The sequence below is a fragment of the Salvelinus fontinalis genome, chromosome 3, assembly GCF_029448725.1.
Source record: "Salvelinus fontinalis isolate EN_2023a chromosome 3, ASM2944872v1, whole genome shotgun sequence".
Taxonomy (NCBI): Eukaryota; Metazoa; Chordata; class Actinopteri; order Salmoniformes; family Salmonidae; genus Salvelinus; species Salvelinus fontinalis.
In genome coordinates, this window is record NC_074667.1 from 55,633,713 (window position 1) to 55,655,025 (window position 21,313).

General features: G+C 42.1%; 1 protein-coding gene across 3 annotated transcripts in view; it reads left to right on the forward strand.

The window, feature by feature from the left end:
• Window positions 1-21,313, forward strand: part of LOC129851141 (contactin-4-like) — a 252,701-nt gene that overhangs the window by 115,935 nt on the left and 115,453 nt on the right. The window lies entirely within an intron of this gene.

Here is a 21,313-nt window from a genome sequence, read left to right on the forward strand (position 1 = left end):
CAAACTGCCCTCTGGAGAGACAGGTATTTGTGTGCCACTAGCCTATAGCTCACTAAGTTCAACCAACACCCTCATCACCAGCCTCTGTGGGGGGCCAAGTGATCTCCAACAGATCTTTCCCGGTATCCAATAGATACTGTAGCTCAAACATTATCTTCTTCTGCTAACCATGGGGGATCAAGCCATTCTTCTCTGTAGGGAGTTCAGTTTTCTCTCCCTAACAAGCCTTGAAGTCCCACCTCTCCTTCTCCTCATTTATTGGATTTATGTGAGTGCCTCTCAGGCCTCACCCTCTCTGTGCCTTCCATGGTCCTCTGTAGCTCAGTGGTGCATGGCACTTGCAATGTCAGGATAGTGAGTTTGATTACGTAAAATGTAAGCACCACAGGAGGCTGGTGAGTGGAGGACAGCTCATAATAATGGCTGGAATGGAGTGAATGGAATGGTATTAAAACATATTAAAACCATGTGTTTGATACCATTTCATTAATTCCCTTCCAGCCATTACAATGAGCCTGTCCTCCCCAATTAAGGTGCCACCAGCCAGCTGCGGTGTGCACGCATAACTGTAAGTCACTTTGGATAAAAGTGTCTGCTAAATTGAATATATTATTTATATTTTATAATTTCCTATATCAGTGTGATTACTTTTTTTCATTAAGAGAGTAGCATGTGTATTTGCAGATTTTTACTGATGTTGACAGTGTTTCTCAATTATAAGCACATTATTAGCTTCATATCCAAAACATGTTTTCTCATCAAATTACCGTTTGTTGATGCTAGTTTCTTTCACACTATAAACGCATCAGAACTGAGAACTGTACTTTTCAGTTCTACTGAATATCCTGACATGATGAAACAGAAGAAGTCATTACTTTTTAAAAGCCACTTGAATTTCTGTTTCCATGGTGAAGTATACAGCATGTTGCTTCTATTGTATTTTCTATTTTATTTCACACACATGTTCATAAATTGTTAACAGGTCAAAAGAAAAATTAATTGCTTTAGTTTTCACCACTTCTTAGAAAGTGAATAATACTCAGAAGTGAAGAGGATAAGTTTGTATTCCCTATAGCTGAAAGGGTGTCTGGTGTTACTTATTCAGAAGCTTACTACATGAGAAAACAATTTATATACAGTTTCAACCCACAGTAATTTGCTTTGGCTGGTGAAGAAAAAAAAGTGTATAGCTATTGAATCAAAATAAAAAAAATGTAATTTATCTTTTGAACATTTGTACACGCTCAATATTTCTGAAATATCTGAATGTGCAGCCGACATGACAATGCTTGACAGGTAGACCTACCAAAATGTTTTCTTGTTATCTGTGTATTTGAATATTTCTGTGTGAGAAAACTGGTAGAATGTCACGGCCTGGCCTTAGTATTCTTTGTTTTCTTTATTATTTTAGTTAGGTCAGGGTGTGACATGGGGAATGTATGTGTTTTTGGATTGTCTAGGGGTTTGTATGTTGAATGGGTCAGTGTTTTGTCTAGGTGTTTGTATGTCTATGGCTGCCTAGATTGGTTCTCAATTAGAGGCAGCTGTGGTTCATTGTCTCTGATTGAGAGCCATATTTAAGGCAGCCATAGGCATTGGGTTTTGTGGGTCATTGTCTATGTCATTGTGTAGTGTTTAGTGTCAGCACTATTTGTTTAAATAGCTTCACGATCGTCAGTTTGTTGTTTTGATTAAGTATTCGTGTTACGTCATCTATTAAAAGATGTACTTTTCACACGCTGCGTTTTGGTCCTCTCTTCCACGTCAAGACGATCGTGACAGAATTACCCACCGTAACGGGACCAAGCAGCATGTCAAGCGGCAGCAGGAACATACACAGGATTTATGGCAATGGGAGCAGGATCTGGACTATACTACGTGGGAGGAGATCGACAGGTGGGCGATCGACCCAGGGCGAATGCCGGAGCCCGCCTGGGATTCTCTGGAACAGTGCGAGGAGGGAGAGCCGCCAGCCAGTCAGGAGCCGCCAGAGTCGCCAGCCAGTCAGGAGCCGCCAGAGCCGCCAGCCAGTCAGGAGCCGCCAGAGCCGCCAGCCAGTCAGGAGCCGCCAGAGCCGCCAGCCAGTCAGGAGCCGCCAGAGCCGCCAGCCAGTCAGGAGCCGCCAGAGCCGCCAGCCAGTCAGGAGCCGCCAGAGCCGCCAGCCAGTCAGGAGCCGCCAGAGCCGCCAGCCAGTCAGGAGCCGCCAGAGCCGTCAGCCAGTCAGGAGCCGCCAGAGCCGCCAGCCAGTCAGGATCCGCCAGAGCCGCCAGCCAGTCAGAAGCTGCCTGAGCCGCCAGCCATCCATGACCAGCCAGAGCAGTCATCCAGCCATGAGCAGCCAGAGTCGCCAGCCAGCCATGAGCAGCCAGAGTCCCCAGCCAGCCATGAGCCGCCAGAGCCGTCAGCCAGTCAGGAGCCGCCAGAGCCGCCAGCCAGTCAGGATCCGCCAGAGCCGCCAGCCAGTCAGAAGCTGCCTGAGCCGCCAGCCATCCATGACCAGCCAGAGCAGTCATCCAGCCATGAGCAGCCAGAGTCGCCAGCCAGCCATGAGCAGCCAGAGTCGCCAGCCAGCCATGAGCAGCCAGAGTCGCCAGCCAGCCATGAGCAGCCAGAGTCGCCAGCCAGCCATGAGCAGCCAGAGTCGCCAGCCAGCCATGAGCAGCCAGAGTCGCCAGCCAGCCATGAGCAGCCAGAGTCGCCAGCCAGCCATGAGCAGCCAGAGTCACCAGCCAGCCATGAGCAGCCAGAGTCGCCAGCCAGCCATGAGCAGCCAGAGCTGCCAGCCAGCCAGCCACGAGCAGCCAGAGTCGCCAGTCAGCCACGAGCAGCCAGAGCTGCCAGCCAGCCAGGTTCTGCCAGAGCTGCCAGCCAGCCAGGATCTTCCAGAGCCGCCAGTCAGCCAGGATCTACCAGAGACACCAAAGCTGGTATTGACAATGGTGGAGTGGGGGTCACGTCCCGCACCCGAGCCGCCGCCATAGGAAGGCCCACCCCGGACCCTCCCCTTTTGTGTTAGGTTTTGCGGCCGGAGTCCGCACCTTTGGGGGGGGGGGGGGGGGGGGGGGTACTGTCACGCCCTGGCATTAGTATTCTTTGTTTTCTTTATTATTTTAGTTAGGTCAGGGTGTGACATGGGGAATGTATGTGTTTTTGGATTGTCTAGGGGTTTGTATGTTGAATTTTTTTATTTATTTTTTATTTCACCTTTATTTAACCAGGTAGGCAAATTGAGAACACGTTCTCATTTACAATTGCGACCTGGCCAAGATAAAGCAAAGCAGTTCGACACAATACAACAACACATAGTTACACATGGAGTAAAACAAACATACAGTCAATAATACAGTGAAAATAAGTCTATATACAATACGAGCAAGTGAGGTGAGATAAGGGAGGTGAAGGCAAACAAAATATATATATAAATAAATAAAAAAATATATAAAAAGGCCATGGTGGCGAAGTAAATACAATATAGCAAGTAAAAAAAATAACACTGGAATGGTTGGTTTGCAGTGGAAGAAGGTGCAAAGTAGAGATAGAAATAATGGGGTGCAAAGGAGCAAAATAAATAAATACAGTAGGTAAAGAGGTAGTTGTTTGGGCTAAATTATAGATGGGCTATGTACAGGTGCAGTAATCTATGAGCTGCTCTGACAGCTGGTGCTTAAAGCTAGTGAGGGAGATAAGTGTTTCCAGTGTCAGAGTGGGTCAGTGTCTTGTCTAGGTGTTTGTATGTCTATGGCTGCCTAGATTGGTTCATTAGAGGCAGCTGTGGTTCATTGTCTCTGATTGAGAGCCATATTTAAGGCAGCCATAGGCATTGTGTTTTGTGGGTAATTGTCTATGTCATTGTGTAGTGTTTAGTGTCAGCACTATTTGTTTAAATAGCTTCACGATCGTCAGTTTGTTGTTTTGATTAAGTATTCGTGTTACGTCTTCGTCATCTATTAAAAGATGTACTTTTCACACGCTGCGTTTTGGTCCTCTCTTCCACGTCAAGACGATCGTGACATAGAAATTAAAACCATTCGCCTCTAGCCAGGCATGGAATTATATATTTCTGAGTTCTGTCACAGTAACACCATTATAATGACAGTGCATTTTCTCATGCTATGACTATAAGCATTAACTGCTACTGTAGGCACACATCTGGAAGAATAGGGTATGCACAGATTTCCAATCACTTATGCGGTATCATTTTGGCTGTCACCTTTGTCTCTTGGCACATTCTGTCTTGCTTTGGCAGATGGATCAGATGTGATGGCTCGCATCTCTTTCAGAAACAATTAAATGTAACACCAGCTTTGCCTCGCCTATTCAAACCTCTTTCACAGATGTCATAAATTCACTTACTAGCCCTGCTGTGAAAAAAACTGAAAATACAGTAAGGCAGCGGTTAAAATTGTTACCTGGAAAAAATTGGGGGAGGACCATGCTTGGTGCTGCTTAAGAAGGCATGTCACAGGCTTCGTCCAAAAAATGCAATATCTGTGCACGAGATAGAGAGCGCGAAAATGTAAAGGAGGACCGGAGATAAGCTTGCTACTGCTGTAATTGATTTTAATAAAAACAATATGTTTTGTTGCCCGCAATGAAGCTATTTATCAGCGCTATTGACCTCACAATAAGCCATATTCAAGTTATTTATATAACTCACATTACTATGAAACAGCAGCTGTGGAGATGGACAGTGTACGGGTGTTGAAAGTAGGCTATTCAAGAAGGCCTAATTGATTTAAACAGTCTTTATTTTAGACTTTAGGCTACTAACAACAAAAGGGCTTTGTGTTAGAGCCTATTTATTCCTATTCAAGAAATAAGAGGTAGGCCTACTTGCTTGACAGCCAAATTAATGGGCTCTCTTTTTGGCTTGTGTTAAGACGCTGCTAGTGTCAAACTCATGTTTGTTGCAAATTTCAACCTGTTAAAGCCAGCGAGCTGCTATTTTTAAACTTATGCGCAAGGATTGGTAATTTATCTTCTTCTTCTGTCTTCTTTTTTTTTGTATTGTACCCCCTTTTTCATGATATCCAATTGCGATCCAATTACGAGCTTGTCTTATCGCTGTAACTCCCCAACAAGCTCGGGAGAGACGAAGGTCGAGTCATGCGTCTTCCCGAAACATGACCCGCCATGTTTCGGAGGAAACACCATTCAACCAAAGTCAGCCTGCAGGTGCCCGGCCCACCACAAGGAGTCGCTAGAGCACGATATGCCAATTAAAGCCCTCCCAGCCAAACCCTCCCCTAACTTAGAAAATTGTGTGCCGCCCTATGGGACTCCCGGTTGCAACACAGCCTGGGATCGAACCCAGGTCAGGAGTGACACTTCAAGCACTGCCTAGCAGTGCCTTAGACCTTTCTTATATCAGCTTGCTTGCGTTTAGATGGGAGGGATGGAAATATATTTTTTTTAATGATTGAAAGTACTAATTTCAGGCAGCGTTGGTAGGGATATTTAAGACAAACCAAAATCTTGTTTTAGAAGTTGGTTATGGCATACATTTTGACAGCGGAAATGCAGCCTATCCAGCTGTGATGCACCCTGCCCATATGCACATGAAACAAGAGTAATGTGCTTTTGGTGCCTGTACACTTAGAAACGGTCTGGCTCATGAGACTGAAACTAAATCTTGATCACCAATTATTAAAATATCAATTTTGAGAGGAGCAAAACAGGAAGCTGACATTCCCTTTTTATCTAAATATTTTAGGCAGGCCTCACTCCCTCCACATACAACACCCGTTCTGCCAGTCACATTCGGTTAAAGGTCCCCAAAGCACACACATCCTTGGGTCACTCGTCTTTTCAGTTCGCTGCAGCTAGTGATTTGAACGAGCTGCAATAAACACTCTAAACTGGACAGTTTTATCTCAATCTCTTAACCTGTTTGGCGTCCAACCCCGACGTCGGTACATTTATGACAACAGCCACTTCAAGTGCAGGGCGCGAAATTCAAAAGATATTTTTTTTAAATATTTAACTTTCACACATTAACAAGTCCAATACAGCATATGAAAGGTACAGATCTTGTGAATCCAGCCAACATGTCCGATTTTTTAAATGTTTTACAGGGAAGACAAAATATGTAAATCTATTAGCTAACCTTGTTAGCAAAAGACTCCACTTTTATTACTCCATCAGTTTTTGACTCCATCAGTAGCTATCACAAATTCGGCCAAATAAAGATATAAATAGCCACTAACCAAGAAACAACCTCATCAGATGACAGTCTGATAACATATTTATTGTATAGCATATGTTTTTTTCGAAAAATGTGCATATTTCAGGTATAAATCATAGTTTACATTGCAGCTACAGTCAGAAATTGCACCGAAAGCAGACAGAAAAATTACAGACACCAACGCCAAATAACTAAATACTCATCATAAAACATTTCTGAAAAATACATAGTGTACAGCAATTGAAAGACAGGCATCTTGTGATTCCAGACAATATTTCCGATTTATCAAGTGTTTTACAGCGAAAACACAATATAGCGTTATATTAGCGTAGCCACAATAGCCAGAAACACTTGGGCGCCAACGACCAGTTCACATGCACGACAGATATTAGAAATAGCATCGTAAAATATTTCTTACTTTTGGTGATCTTCCGTCAGAATGTTGGACAAGGTGTCCTTTGTCCAGAACAGTCGTTGTTTGGATGTGGAACAGCAAATTTCCCTCTTGTTTTAGCATGGGCACTTGCCAAGTGGCACGGATCTCTCCAACGTCAACAAAGTCAGAGAACGGAATACGGCAAAACTCCCGAAAAAATTTCAATAATCTGATTAAACTATATTGAAAAAACATACTTTACGATGATATGGTCACATGTATCAAATAAAATCAAAACCGGAGATGTTAGTCGTCCATAACGACAGCTAAACAGAAGGCAAATCCATGTCCTCTTTCGCGCGCTCCAGAAACAGGAAATGGACGGTCACGTCATACAAAGAGCTTTAATTCCACCTCAGACCAAGATAGACACGAAATTTCTTCTCTCACCGCCTCTTGACAACCAGGGGAAGGTGTATGAAGACTCTTACGTTCATTGCCCATGTATAGGCATGAAGTTGAACAGAGCATCCATTTCTGACATTCCACTTCCTGGTCAGGAAATGTGCTGCAGAAGGAGTTCTGGTTCACTCAGAGAAATAATTCAAATGGTTTTAGAAACTAGAGAGTATTTTCTATCCAATAGTAATATTAATATGCATATTGTACGAGCAAGAATTGAGTACGAGGCCATTTGAAATTGGCACGATTTAACTGGCTACTCAATACTGCCCCTTGCAGCCATAAGAAGTTAATCTCAATCATAGACACTCTTACTGACATTTGTGGCTGCTTTGCGTGATGTATAGTTGTCTCTACCTTCGTGCCCTTTGTGCTGCTGTCTGTCCCCAATAATGTTTGTGCCCTGTTTTGTGCTGCTACCATGTTGTGCTGCTGCCATGTTGTGTTGCTATAGTACCATGTTGTTGTCATGTAGTGTTGCTACAGTACCATGCTGTGTTGTCATGTGTTGCTGCCATGCTATGTTGTTATCTTAGGTCTCTCTTTATGTAATGTTGTGTTGTCTCTTCTCATGATGTGTGTTTTGTCATATATTTCTATTTCATTTATTTGTATTTTTAATCCCAGCCCCCGTCCCCGTAGGACGCCTTTTGCCTTTTGGTAGGCCGTCATTGTAAATATGAATTTGTTCTTAACTGACTTGCCTAGTTAAATAAATGAAAATATATAAAATACAAATTTTAACCATGCAGCTCCTGTTTTGGATGTGCATAAAACAACCTCCATGATGTAGGCTACTTGTGTCCATGAACTTTGTTTAGAAGTTATTTTTCTGTAACAATTGCTTGTTTTACGTTTGTGTTAGTGGAATTAAATAATTCCTCTAATATACTCATTCATTAAATTCAATCTGTCTATAAGAATTTGTAAGATACTTATTAACATAAAATAGACAGGATACAGTCTTATTCAAATTAGATAAGTGTTTATTCTCGGAGCACGTTCCCATTTGATCATAAACACAGGTTTATATACAAGATATGACGTCATAGGTTACAGAATAAGTCTCATTGTCCTGACGAATAGAAAACAGGTTCAAAAGTTCATTCCAACTTCACAGCACACACACAATACACACAATATAATCAATTATCCTGAAGGCTCACTATAATTTATTACCACTTTAGCAGACAACTCAAGATAATGGAAGACCTAAAAAGTTACCCACAGCCTTATCTAAACACCTCAGGGCTAAGTTGGGTCAGTTCAACCATAGTTTAACGACCCTTTCTGCTTATTTTATGACCCACAACACAAATCTCTTTTCACCAGGCATGCAGAAATCAATTAGTTATAGTTTTATCTAAAGCTAGAATTTGTTTTAACTATTTATTAACAAAATTCCTAACAGTTTGATATGGTCAAAACCCAAGGCCTCCGTAACTACCCTTACCTCTAGGACTACTATAACAAAGGCTGGTTCAACAGCAATGTGTTGTCTTTTTATCCTGCCGATTGTATGATATCATTACATTTTACATTTATTTATGGTTGTTGTTTTAAAAAAATAAGCAGATTGATTGTTTTCCGAGATAAAAAAATATTCAATAATCTGATTAAACTATATTGAAAAAACATACTTTACGATGATATGGTCACATGTATCAAATAAAATCAAAACCGGAGATGTTAGTCGTCCATAACGACAGCTAAACAGAAGGCAAATCCATGTCCTCTTTCGCGCGCTCCAGAAACAGGAAATGGACGGTCACGTCATACAAAGAGCTTTAATTCCACCTCAGACCAAGATAGACACGAAATTTCTTCTCTCACCGCCTCTTGACAACTTTAGCAGACAACGTTATCGTTATCATCGCCAAAATATATTAATTTTTTCACTAAACTTCTCAGAATTCTTCAGATGACACTCCTGTAACATCATATTACAACATACATATAGAGTTTGTTCGAAAATGTGCATATTTAGCCACCAAAATCATGGTTAGACAATGACAAAAGTAGCTCAGCTGGTCAGAAAATGTCGTGCACCATATTAGACAGTGATCTAGTCTTATACATAAATACTCATAAACTTGACTAAAAAATGCAGGGTGGACAGCGATTGATAGACAATTTAATTCTTAATACAATCGCGGAATTACATTTTTTTAAATTATCCTTACTTTTCAATACAGGTTGCGCCAAGCGAAGCTATAGCAAACAAAATGGCGGCATAAGCGTTTAACATTTTTCGACAGAAACACGATTTATCATCATAAATTGTTCTTACTATGAGCTGTTCTCCCATCAGAATCTTGGACAATGAATCCTTTCTCGGGTCTAATCTTCTTTTGGTCGAAAGATGTCCACTTGTCCGTCGAAATGCCCACTAACGTACGACCGGGACCCCGAAACGTGCACGGAGCTTCAAAGTCTATTACAAAGCAATGCCTCAAAATCGCACTAAACGGATATAAATTGCTATAAAACGGTTTAAATTAACTACCTTATGATGTTTCTAACACCTATAACGAGTAAAAAGATGACCGACGCTATATTACTGGCTAAACCAAGGCTTGGAAAAAGGCCAGTCAGATATCCTTCTTGCGTTGAGCGCAGAGTCCAAAGGAACGCTACTTCCGGTATTTGGTGATTTATAGAGCCAATGATTGCGCAATCGACTCCATTGAAATTGTCACCACTTACTGACATCTAGAGGAAGGCGTGGGCAGTGTTTGTATCCTCATAGGATCTACAGTGGCTTTAAAACTGATCTGGAACCAGAGGCCAAGAGTTCTGAAAACTCACTCACTGGGAGGAAAAGTGCTGTAGAATGAGTTCTGTTCCACTCAGAGACATAATTCAAACGGCTATAGAAACTAGAGAGTGTTTTCTATCCAATAATAACAATAATATGCATATTGTACGAGCAAGAATTGAGTACTAGGCAGTTTAATCTGTAGAGAAAATTATGATAATGCGAAACAGCACCCCCTATAGTTGCAAGAAGTTAATGATGTCGTCTATCTCATGCTGTCTAGTCCAAAAAAGTATGACATTGTTGCCAGCGGTAGTATTGAATGCAAGGGAAGCCAGAGAGCATTTGGCCTCCCTTGATAAAAAAAAAGTAGATAATAATAGCCAATCAGCGTTGAGCTCAACTGAGTGAGCTCAGCTGTGAATGGTCCTGGCGCACCAAAACAAAGTGTCAAGGGAAGCCATTTTGGATTTGGCGTCACTCCTATCTAATCGCATCGAGAGCATACGTCATTGACAGAAACAACTTTAATTGTTGCATCTTGTTGTGTAGTTGTCCTCCAGTGGCTAGCTAGCTAGATAAAATTGGCACTTTCCTAAATTAGCCATGGATGGAGATAGATTATAATCACAGCCGTATATATTCCCCACCAAGCAGACACATCGATGGCCCTGAACGAACTTTATCTGACTCTATGTAAAATGGAAACCACACACCCTGAGGCTGCATTCATTGTATCTGGAGATTTTAACAAGGCTAATCTGAAAACAAAATTCTCCCAAAATTCTATCAGCCTATCGATTGTGCTACCAGGGCTGGTAAAACCCTGGATCATTGTTATTCTAACGTCCGTGACGCATATAAGGCCCTCCCCCGCCCTCCTTTCGGAAAAGCTGACCACGACTCCATTTTGTTGCTTCCAGCCTACAAACAGAAACTAAAACAAGAAGCTCCAGCGCTCAGGTCTGTTCAACACTGGTCCGACCAATCTGAATCCACGCTTCAAGACTGCTTCGATCACGTGGATTGGGATATGTTCCGCATTGCGTCCAACAACAACATTGACGAATACGCTGATTCGGTGAGCGAGTTCATTAGAAAGTGCATCGGCGACGTAATACCCACAGCAACGATTAAAGCATTCCCAAACCAGAAACCGTGGATTGATGGCAGCATTCGCGTGAAACTGAAAGCGCGAACCACTGCTTTTAACCAGGGCAAGGTGACTGGAAACATGACCGAATACAAACAGTGTAGCTATTCCCTCCGCAAGGCAATCAAACAAGCTAAGTGCCAGTATAGAGACAAAGAGTCGCAACAGCTCAGACACAAGAGGTATGTGGCAGGGTCTACAGTCAAAAACCAGCCCCGTCGCGGACCAGGATGTCTTGCTCCCAGACAGACTAAATAACTTTTTTGCTCGCTTTGAGGACAATACAGTGCCACTGACACGGCCCGCTACCAAAACCTGCGGGCTCTCCTTTACTGCAGCCGAGGTGAGTTAAACATTTAAATGTGTTAACCCTTGCAAGGCTGCAGGCCCAGACGGCATTCCCAGCCGCGTCCTCAGAGCATGCGCAGACCAGCTGGCTGGTGTGTTTACGGACATATTCAATCGATCCTTATCCCAGTCTGCTGTTCCCACATGCTTCAAGAGGGCCACCATTGTTCCTGCTCCCAAGAAAGCTAAGGTAACTTAGCTAAACGACTACCGCCCCGTAGCACTCACTTCCGTCATCATGAAGTGCTTTGAGAGACTAGTCAATGACCATATCACCTCCACCCTACCTGACACCCTAGACCCACTCCAATTTGCTTACCACCCCAATAGGTCCACAGAGGACGCAATCGCAACCACACTGCACACTGCCCTAACCCATCTGGACAAGAGGAATACCTATGTGAGAATGCTGTTCATCGACTACAGCTCAGCATTTAACACCATAGTACCCTCCAAACTCGTCATCAAGCTTGAGACCCTGGGTCTCGAACCCGCCCTGTGCAACTGGGTACTGGACTTCCTGACGGGCCACACCCAGGTGGTGAGGGTAGGTAACAACATCTCCACCCCGCTGATCCTCAACACTGGGGCCCCACAAGGGTGCGTTCTGAGCCCTCTCCTGTACTCCCTGTTCACCCATGACTGCGTGGCCATGCACGCCTCCAACTCAATCATCAAGTTTGCGGACGACACTTCAGTGTTAGGCTTGATTACCAACAACGACGAGACGACCTACAGGGAGGAGGTGAGGGCCCTCGGAGTGTGGTGTCAGGAAAATAACCTCACACTCAACGTCAACAAAACAAAGGAGATGATTGTGGACTTCAGGAAACAGCAGAGGGAGCCCCCCCCTATCCACATCGACGGGACAGTAGTGGAGAGGGTAGTAAGTTTTAAGTTCCTTGGCGTACACATCACAGACAAACTGAATTGGTCCACCCACACAGACAGCGTTGTGAAGAAGGCGCAGCCTCAGGAGGCTGAAGAAATTTGGCTTGTCACCAAAAGCACTCACAAACTTGTACAGATGCACAATCGAGAGCATCCTGTCGGGCTGTATCACCGCCTGGTACGGCAACTGCTCCGCCCACAACCGTAAGGCTCTCCAGAGGGTAGTGAGGTCTGCACAACGCATCACCGGGGGCAAACTACCTGCCCTCCAGGACACCTACACCACCCGATGTCACAGGAAGGCCATAAAGATCCTCAAGGACAACAACTACCTGAGCCACTGCCTGTTCATCCCGCTATCATCCAGAAGGCGAGGTCAGTACAGGTGCATCAAAGCTGGGACTGAGAGACTGAAAAAGAGCTTCTATCTCAAGGGCATCAGACTGTTAAACAGCCACCACTAACATTTAGTGGCTGCTGCCAACATACTGACTCAACTCCAGCCACTTTAATAATGGGAATTGATGGAAATGTATGTAAAAATGTATCACTAGCCACTTTAAACAATGCCACTTAATATAATGTTTACATACCCTACATTACTCATCTCATATGTATATGTATATACTGTACTCTATATCATCTACTGCATCTTGCCATCTTTATGTAATACATGTATCACTAGCCACTTTAAACTATACCACTTTATGTTTATATACCCTACATTACTCATATCATATGTATATACTGTACTCGATACCATCTACTGCATCTTGCCTATGCCGTTCTTTACCATCACTCATTCATATATCCTTATGTACATATTCTTTATCCCTTTACACTTGTGTGTATAAGGTAGTAGTCGTGGAATTGTTAGGTTAGATTACTCGTTGGTTATTACTGGATTGTCGGAACTAGAAGCACAAGCATGTCGCTACACTCGCATTAACATCTGCTAACCATGTGTATGTGACAAATACAATTTGATTTGATTTGATTATAAAGGAGATAACCCGCCCCCGCCTGTCCACGGGGGTTTGCGAATCCACAACCTTCTGGCTACTTTGCCATGTAATGCTCACAAAACAAAGAACAGTTTATAAAACTGTATATCTTATGCTCTACTCTGTCCTAGGCGTGAGGGTAAATGGTAGGCTTGTTCTCTGCTATCCACTTTATGTTTTAATTATTATTTGGGGTATACGGTGGGTCACAATTTTTCTTTTCAAGCGTATATTTTACTGAACTGATGGCTATCCTTTTTCATTTTCAGAGAGGTCCGATTTTCAGTTGTACAGTCCCTAAGCATACGCAGTTGCAGAGGAAGAATCTGTGATTTAAAAAAGTCTGTAGCAATTTGTAGTTTGTAGCCTGTTGGGATTGTTCCTAACAAAAGCTTGGCAGGCTCCATGGCCAATTAGAATTTCAGATGTGCATATTTCATATTTTGGTGCCAATGTGTCTAAGCTGAAACAAAGGTGCAGAAAACTGCCTGAAACAAGTTAGGATTCAACCCTTCCCACTAACATTTATCATAGTCCTCCATCTACACATTCAGGCATTGTAGATAGTAACGTGATCTACCCTCATATTTTCAGTGTTGATAATTCCATATCTAATGTATTCAGTGGATGGCTGGCTGCTGGCTGGAATACCCTGTTTGGGGATGACATCTCCGCTTTAGTTTGTGTTTTAATAAACCTATTACTTCTTATCAAAGACAGGAGAGAAAACATTTCAAACTCGTCAGACATGTTCATACATCTAATAGAGGCCACCTCGAGGCTTGTGACTCACTACCGATGCACGGTACCATCTCAGCCTGTCAATTAAAAGTGTTTCTCTGTGAGTTACTTGTCTTCTTAGTAATGAGAAGTAGAACATCAGTTTTATTGTCACAATGTTGTTTCAGAAAGCATACAGTTATGCTGAACTCGAAGGTGATATTTCATCTCAAAGATAGTGGTTAAAATATTTTTACCCTAGAATGTTAGTTTACTTTCTGTTGGAGACATTCTATTGACGGAACGTTTCTTCATGGAAAATAGGTTTCCATTGTTTGTTCATGCAAGGTTTTCCACTGTTGTCCTTGAAGATCAGATGAAATTCATTTCAAAGTTAGCGTCTGATAAGTCATATGCTAGGAACAAAACAAAATAGTATGCCTCAGAGTATTTCCCTGTGCTGGCGCAGTCGGTTATCGTGAGTGTCTTTACGGGGTCCTTGCCACTTAGCTGATGTGCTGGGTTTGTATAGAAGGAAGACTTTGTACTTCTAAGTTGTATTATGTTGCTGTCTTTGTGGTGTAATAATAAAACGAGAGGCACCGACTGTAGTAGCTCATGAATACACGGAATGGAGATCATGGAAAGACTGCGTTGAAAACAGATGTGCTATCTTAACTTGATCACTCTGTTGTTGCAATTGTAGTGTATTCAAGGTTTAAAAATCCTTCTAAAATGTGTCATTTCCACTATAAATGTCAAACTTGATTTATCCTAACTAAAAATGCATCAACCCCTACAAAAATGTCCATTCATTATAATCCACATTTCCTATTGCTGCAGGATTCTTTTCTTGCTCTGAGAAACTGGCCATATTAAGATAGAACACCTGTATAGAGTATGTAGGCAAGCCATGAGTGCATACTGAGGTGATGCCACACCAGTGTGATGTAATGGTTAGTACGAACCCTGGATCCATCAGATATTTAGAAATTACATTGTATGTCACTCGTTTGACACGACGAGGGGTGTCTCTCTTCAAGATGGTGACAACCTATGACATGTGATGATGAGAACAATCTGTTATCATGCCACACTGTATCTCACAAATCCTGTATGTGGGTAGTGCAGTATTAGATGAGAATTCCAGCACATCCTTGGCCTTATTCATTACCGTATGTTGGTGGGCCAGGCCATGGGTACCAGCCTTGAGGACCCTCAGTGCCAGTGTATCCCCAGGGCTCCGCTGAGCCTCTGCCTGCCAGAGTGGCTGTTAGGGGACCCATAAGTAGCAGACAGCTGTCCACAAGCTCCCTGTGCTGGAGAGTGCATACTTAGTGGGCTCAAAAATGCAGATTGAGCTAAATGATCTACTGGCAAGGGAGCGAGGGAGTGTGTGTTTGTGTGTGCGTGTGCTTGTGTGCCCTACAGCTTGTGGGTTAGCGACGTACACACCAGCAGAATGTTTACTGAAATGCATTTACAGGTCATCTGTGACTACGTATTTCAGAGGGTTTTTGCTGTCAGGGCTTATGTATAATCTGATCAGTGGATGGCACATTTTATCATCTCCATAAATAAACTCCTGACTTGTTAACTCCTAAATATTGTTTTGAAACACATTTTTTACACCCTGGCTATTGCCAGAGGATCAATACCCACAGAATGTAATTTGCCACAACCGTTTGCAATAGCACTGATTGCACATCTTCCTACCATACTAATGACACTCACAGGTGAGATGCATGCGTTTCCTGAATATACTGTGATGGTGTTATTGACCTTCCCAATATGAAAATCAAGTACAAGGAAGTGTCTTTCGTACAAACATACACTACTAGACATGTTGCAAGAATTGTATTGTTCTCCATTACCAGACATACAGAGACAGTGCTACTTCACTCCATTGATAAACTATTTGTATACAGTTCCACATGTGTTCTTAAAGGAATATATGCAAATAACTCCACCTCCATAACAATGTAGGTCTAGGACAATACATCCTTTAAGCAGGGTTCATATAGACTTTGGCAAGTTAAATTCAAGGACTTTCATGGACTTTTTCAAGCCCTTAATTATAATAGTCCTTAATGTTATACAGTTGTATAACTCAGTGTATATGATTGTACGTATAGGGCCTAATATAGAACCCCCCCAAAGAAAAAACATGCAAAAAATGTTTTTTAAAGATAGGCCATTAGCACTTTAAGAATAATGAATTTTTTAGGCCTTGCCAATGCATTGATATTCAAATTACTATTACATTCTAATATATGTGAGAATAATGTGGACTTGGCTGACTAAATAAATTGTATGCATGCATGGCTATTTTTCTGAAGCCTATGTGGCGGAAGCAGGCACACATAATAAAGCCATGAATAGCGGTAGCATTAATCTCCGATTTGAATCTCACCATTGCTGTTATTATAATGAGAAAGTAACCAAAAACCAGTTTCCTTTTGTAATGGACGGATTTGTATGGAAAGCCAAGTTGAAGCGAGCATTAGATGCTGTCATGCTAATAATAACCCCACATGTTTTTACCGCAACAGAGTAGCGCAACAATTGAAACAATTAAAAGTGGCCACATAACTCACAAAAACTGATACAAAATGTAATCAAGAATAAATATAACGATGCAAGAGAACTAATAAACTGGCTACAATAATTACAAGGACTTAATACAATAATTCAAGCACCAAATTGAGGAAATGTCTGATTTTCAACGTAGGCCTATTCTAGTACTTGAATTTCTGAGCTCCAAATTCAAGTTCAAGTAGGCTACTTCAAGCCCCTTGTATTCTTTCAAATTGCAGGTGTAACATGAAAGCAAAATGTATTTGTCATGTTATTTCATTACCAGATCATGATGTGAAGAAGCCCACTAAACTATGTAAAGTATTGTCATTATATTTAGAATAGTTTATAGGAATAGCGTTTGGTGTTGCACAATAGTCTATCCTACACAATTGCACACAGTGGACTCGGTGTCCAATCCGAGGCACAAAAACACATGAAAATATTAACTCATTACCTTGATGTTTTTTCTGTTAAATCTAATACGACCCTGCTGTATATCAAGCAGACTACAACAGATGATCAACATCAATTTGTTAGGGATATTATATCCAACATTGATCTAGGCACAACTGTCTTCACCGGCGTAACGAATGAGACACCAAAATATTCTGGACATTCCTCACGAACACCTTTTTTCCAGCACTGGGGCTGTTGTTGCATCGCATGCACTATCACAACAGCTGTTCGTCACTCAGAAAATGTCTTTCTTGATCAGATGATGATGTGTGAAAATATCACGGCGTAAATAAACAGTGTAACACCAAATGCGCATCCAATAAGTATTATGCATAATTATTGAAGAAACCACGTTTTGGGGGATTTGACTGTCTATGAAAACTGCTTTCAACCCGTAACATAAGGAGACACGAAATGTTACGTAGTTACATTGCATTTCTTAGATCTCTTTACAAAAAACTGTCCAACACCTAGATCCAGGTTCTTACAGGGTTCAAGTTCAATGTCTAATTTCACTGTGTAACGTTCGTCGTATGGAGGAAGAGAGGAGGACCAAGGCGCAGCGTGAAAAGTATCCATTTTAATCGAATACGTAAACAAACAAACAAAATAACAATAAACGAGAATAACACGAAACTAAACAGTTCTATCTGGTACAGACACACGAAGACTGAAGACAACCACCCACAAACCCCAACAGAAAACAGGCTACCTAAATATGGTTCCCAATCAGAGACAATGACTAACACCTGCGTCTGATTGAGAACCATATCAGGCCAAACACAGAAACGGGAAAACTAGACACACAACATAGAATGCCCACTCATCTCACGTCCTGACCAACACTAAAACAAAGAAAACACAAAATAACTATGGTCAGAACGTGACACACTGATTAATACTTAATAGATGATATAATGACAACCATTAATGCAAGGACAGAAAAGTCATGTTTTTTGTCACACACAATTTTGGAAAAATCTGTCAACCATGAGAAAGGGTTAAACATAGCTTTTAAATCAACTCGTGAATTAGATTGTATATAGCTATGTTTCCCCCTTATATCTTAATGTAATGACAAAAAAAATGCTGATTTATTATTTATGACTTATCAACAGGTGTAACAAGTTTTCCAGCATAGGGAAATCCTCACTGACACCTTAGTTTATAGAAAGACCTATAGGAAAAACCCATTGCCAGTGTGAATGGGAATACACAAACACACGTCATATTCGAGGGAACCGTGAATGACAGAAGCTTGGCTTCTCAGAGTGTGCAGTAAGTAGCATTGAGTTGTTGTTGTCAATGTGTGGTGTGTATGAGGGGAGTGTATTTCTAGGTGCCTTTTCTGCTATGCTATCTAGTTGGCTGTGTGTAAGCACCTCGTTCCTCTCTGCTGGACAGCAGTCACACGTCATGTCCCCAGTCTCCCGTGCCCCAGTACATAAACACAAATCCCTCAATGCCAGTGGGGATTTCATCCCTTGAGGAATACATTACATGTCATCTGCTCTGCAAGGAGAAAATAACAATCCTGGAAAACAACACTCAGCTCAGTTCTGTTGTGTTCTCAATACCAAGCTTGGGTAGCAGGCTTGTGCCTCTGCACTGAATACAGTGTTGTTGCTAACCATGACGATGACAACACTTCAGCTTTCAGTGTTGCAAAGAATATTAACTCAACTGCAATGTGTTTTTCCTTCTTGTGTAAGATTATTTAGGCTTGTGTATGATACATTCTCTATGTCTTTATTCAAAGGTATAGAAAATATTGCTTAAGTGAAATTGCAGCTGCTTGTATGATTATAATATTGCTTGCTTATTGAATAAGCTAAGAGATTGATGTAGAGTTGGCTGTCTAGAAGTGTGGATATGGTACAATCCAATCAATAGATGGATGTTTCCTTGACTCCTTGGAATGATTGCATTGATATACTGTCTTCTTTCTCAGATGTGCATTGAACACAAATCCCTCTCATTTATATTGATTGACCTCAAGTGTATATGATAAAAGGATAGGGTGCAGCCATTAAATATTTTCTCTGTTTTATTATCCTGCCCTTCTTGGCATAGAAACCATGGACAAGGCACCATCTGAACCAGTGTTTTCAAACAGTTTAGGTGGGGCATAACATTAATCATGTACTGTATATTCTGTAACTCAATGTATTATAAAGAAGCTAGCCAGCTAACTAGCTACTAGCTAGTAGTCCGTTAGCCACTGCTAGCGGTCATCATCGTTAACTCAAACGTCTGCCAGCCTCGGCCCGGTCAATTCCTGCCAGTCTGCACAGCGCGATATCAACCCAAAGCATATTGGACTACTTTTTCTCTACCACATCTCCGGATTCCTACCGCAAGCTCTGAACCTTTACGCCGGATCATCGCAGCTAGCTAGCTGCTATCCGAGTGGCTACTCCTGGCTAACGTATCTGTCCCGAAGCAAGCATCAGTTAGCCTGGACCTAGCCTCGAGCTAGGCCCATCTCTCGGCTAGCCGAAGAGATCCATCAGAAAATTCCTGTGCTTCAATACCTCTTTTGCCAATTGGCCTGGACCCTTTGCTGCCGACACGGAGACCCGTCAATCCATCACGACTGGTCTGCCAACGTAACCGTCCGAGGGGGTTTCAACAGGCTCTTCCGTTGCGACGTACCCCTGAGGCCCATCTGCTAGCCTGCTAGCCCCTGCCTGCTAGCTGTCAGAATCGCCGTGCCTCCAGCTCGCCCAGCTACTCACTGGACCCTATGATAACATGGCTACACATGCCTCTCCCTAATGTCAATATGCCTTGTCTACTGCTGTTTTGGTTAGTGATTTTTGTCTTATGTCACTTTAGAGCCTCCATCCCTGCACAATATGCCTTAGCTGGCCTTTTTGTTCCACCCCCCACACATGCGGTGACCTCACCTGGCTTAAATGGTGCCTCTAGAGACAATATCTCTCTCATCATCACTCAATGCCTAGGCCTACCTCCACTGTATTCACATCCTACCATACCTTTGTCTGTACATTATGCCTTGAATATATTCTTCTGCGCCCAGAAATCAGCTAATTTTACTCTCTGTTACGAACGCACTAGACGACCAGTTCTTTTAGCCTTTAGCCGTACTCTCATCCTACTCCTCCTCTGTTCCTCTGGTGATTTAGAGGTTAACCCAAGCCCTGCAACCCCCAGCTTCACTCCCATTCCCCAGGCGCTCTCATTTTTTTACTTCTGGAACCGTAAAAGCCTTGGTTTCATGCATGTTAACATTAGAAGCCAACTCCCTAAATTTATTTTATTCACTGCTTTTGCACACTCCGCCAAACCTGATGTCCTTGCCGTGTCTGAATCCTGGCTTAGGAAGGCCACCAAAAATCCTGAAATTTCCATCCATAACTATAACATTTTCCGACAAGTTAGAACTGCCAAAGGGGGTGGAGTTTCAATCTACTGCAGAGATAGCCTGCAGAGTTCTGTCATACTATCCAGGTCTATGCCCAAACATTTCGAGCTTCTACTTTTAAAAATCCACCTTTCCAGAAACAAGTCTCTCACCGTTGCCACTTGTTATAGACCCCCTTCAGCCCCCAGCTGTGCCCTGGACACCATATGTGAATTGATCGCCCCCTGTCTATCTTCAGAGTTCGTACTGTTAGGTGACCTAAACTGGAACATGCTTAAAACTTCTTATGGCTGGGATCCCGTTAATGGGATCGATATGACAACAGCCAGTGAAAGTGCAGGGCGCCAAATTCAAAACAACAGAAATCTCATAATTAAAATTCCTCAGACATACAAGTATTTTACACCATTGTAAAGATAAACTTGTTGTTAGTCCCACCACAGTCTGATTTCAAAAAGTCAGTAACTAGTCACAGAAAAACAAAGCCATTTTTCCAGCCAAAGAGAGGAGTCACAAAAAGCAGAAATAGAGATAAAATGAATAACTAACTTTTGATGATCTTCATCAGATGACACTCATAGGACTTCATGTAACACAATACATGTATGTTTTGTTCGATAAGGTTCATATTTATATCCAAAAATCGCAGTTTACATTGGCACATTATGTTCAGTAATGTTTTGCCTCCAAATCATCCGGTGATTTTGCAGAGAGCCACATCAATTTACAGAAATACTCATTATAAACATTGATAAAAGATACAAGTATTATACATGGAACTTTAGATAAACGTCTCCTTAATGCAACCGCTGTGTCAGATTTCAAAAAAACTTTACGGAAAAAGCACACCATGCTATAATCTGAGGACAGTGCTCAGAGCCTAAACAAGCCATAAAGATATCCACCATGTTGTGGAGTCAACAGATGTCAGAATAGCATTATAAATATTCACTTACCTTTGATGATCTTCATCAGAATGCACTCCCAGGAATC